Here is a 2,746-nt window from a genome sequence, read left to right as displayed (position 1 = left end):
GGGGGGGGGGGGGGGGGGGGGGGGGGGGGGGGGACTGCCAAGAGAGCCAGAAAGAACATTAAGAAGAGGCTTGTGGAGCAAACAAAGTGGGGCGCTTGAGGCGCCAGCAAAGCTAGACAAGGAGACAAATGAAGAGCAGGAGAGGAAGAGACGCAGGAGAGAGGGGTGTCGGTGGAGCCACGGGCGGGGGGGGCAGAGTGTGGGGGAGGGGGGAACGGTCGGCCACGTGGAGCAGTGAGGGGACATGAGAGGAAGGGGCACGGCAAGGCCATGGGATCTGGTGACACGAGCTCATTGGCGGCCTGCGAGAACAAAAGTTAACCCAGAAGGACACTCACTGGTTGGCGAGGGGAAGCCAGGTGGAGATTCGAAATTTATGGCAGACCGTCTGCAAAAAGGATAAATTGCCCCATAGGGACTGTGAGCTAATTGTGTCACGTGGTGTGCGCCTCGGGCAGGGACAGTCCTCGCGGCACAAAACAGAAGCCCCACTTGCGCAAGCCGAAGTGAAAAGGGAGAATTTATGGGAAGATAGCCTCATGTTCAAGGACAGGAAGTGCAGCCGGCCTCTGGGGAAGGGAACCAGCGACTGGGGAGCCGGCAGGAGCCTTGGCAGTTCTGTTCTGTCCTCCTCGGTTTCGGCTGCTCTGAGCTCTCTCTGATCTCTCTGCTTCCCTCCAAGAATGCGGCTTCCTTCTCGGCTGCTTCTGCTGCTCTGCACCCACGGTGGGCGATGGCTGCCTCGGGTGACGCTCCCCGGTCTGTTCACTGCCGTCTCCCCTGAGCCCCCAACTGTGCCCGGCACAAAGCGTTCAGGTAGCCCACAGAGACTGCCTAGGACCGCCAAGATGTCCCAAGGCCAAGTTCCCGGGAGGGCATCTAACTGGTCTGTTTGCGTCAGGTGCCCATGGCTGTGGCCAAGAAGAGGTTCTTGTGCCCCCCAGGGCCCCTCAGAGGGGCCTGAGCAACCGCATCTTTGGGAAGGGGGCCGGCCCACGCAGGTTCTTGAAGAAGAGAATGTAGTGGCTGTCATACTTGGACGTTCCAGAAAAGCCAAAAGCCTCTGATTTGCCCGGAATGGAAAGAGACTCATGAGGTCAAGCCCCACTTTGATGGTGGCCAATAAACAACTCCATGGAGGCCACGAGGCGTGAGGTGTGTGTGCCCACGGACCAACAGCACTCCTAAAAATGAGATGTTCCCTGGCTTCCCTCCCTCCCCTCCCTCCACGCACCCCCACACCCAGGCCCAAGGATCCCACCCATAATGCTCATCAGGGCCTCTCACGACATCGGGGAGATTACCCCACCGTCAACTCTTGTCTTCTTGGATGTAGCCCGACTCCTTTGTTCCCTTCAACGACAGCCCGAACTGAGAAGAGCTGGGTTGGAGGGGGCTGCGGGAGAGCGGGGGGCCACACTTGCCCTGCTTGGGATGGCCATGACCACAGGCACGTGGAGCAGGCAGGGTCTCAAGAGGAAACAATGAGGATAGTTCGAGAAGTATTTATGTAAAAAGGGCCCTTCAACAAATCTGTGGGTGTAGGGTAACCACAGTGTGAGCCAAGAAGCAGAAACTGTTAACGCTGGGGTTGTTACCAGCCTGGGCCCAAAGGGACAGGCGGCGGTCATGGTTCCCCAAACTGAGAGGGAACAGAGGTGAGTGGAGAAGGCCGCCTGAAAGGGAGCAGAGACTTTCAGTGGCAGGGTCAGTCAGCCCACGGAGACTTCACAGGGAGGAAGTTGGGAAAGAAATCTTCCCTTCTTTGTCCTCCTGCCCCCTGGGCTCTTGGCGGGGCTTCTCCGTTGGCTGGAATTGGCTAACAGGAAGCCAGAGGGTGGGGAGCCCTTTGAGATGAGTGCAGAGGGGTACAGGGCAGGGAGGAAGAGGGTGGACCTGAAGGGGCAAAGGGAAGGGGCTGGGGACACCTGCTTACACGTTCGTCACTCTCTACACACCGGCCTCCTCCAAGGCGAGCCACGGGATCCTTTGCCTTTTGTTACTAGCGCTCAACCCAGTGCACAGCTCGGGCTTCCGTCCCGTGTTCGCTGACGCCCTGCGTAAATCCGTGGTGCCTCTCTGTTTCTCACATTGGCAGCGTAGTAGTTTTAATGGCATTTAACTGAATGGGACCAGAAACTCCTCTTAAGGCCAAGGTTTAGAGGGAGGAAGAAGGAAAAAGGAATGAAATCAGAAATGCCCCAAACACAAAGGCGGAATGATGCTGTAGCTATTGCTCACATCCTCACCCGGAAGTGTGAAGAGCGAGCCGGACTCTCTTCTTCGGTACCATGGCCTTCACACTGGTAATAACAACCACCATAACTGGCACAGTGCAGTCCTTTCAAGTTTACCAAGTGGCTTATATGCATTATGTCATCAGATGCCCTCAACAACCCTGTAAGGTACACTGTATTATCTTCCCAGCTTTACGGACCAGGCTCAGAGAGGTTGGGTGACAGCTAGGCCTTTGAGTCCGTTTCTACCGTCATTTGCGCTCTGCTGCCCATTATCGGAAGGCCTCTCAGGCCTGTTCCTTGCCGGGCTCGCTGTCCAGATTTGGGAGATCCAACTTTCAAGAAGCCGAACAGCTGAGCTGGAACCTGAGCAAGCAGGCCAGAATGGGTGCCCAGGAACTCTGCCGGAGCACGGGAACCCTTTGTTTTCTGCTGCCACCTCCTGGATCATCCTGACCCCTTTCTTCTCTCCACTCAGCTCTGCTTCAAATACAAGCAGAACCCGGGGT

The sequence above is a fragment of the Neomonachus schauinslandi genome, chromosome X (genome assembly GCF_002201575.2).
Source record: "Neomonachus schauinslandi chromosome X, ASM220157v2, whole genome shotgun sequence".
Lineage (NCBI taxonomy): Eukaryota > Metazoa > Chordata > Mammalia > Carnivora > Phocidae > Neomonachus > Neomonachus schauinslandi.
Note: the sequence above shows the minus strand (reverse complement) of the source record.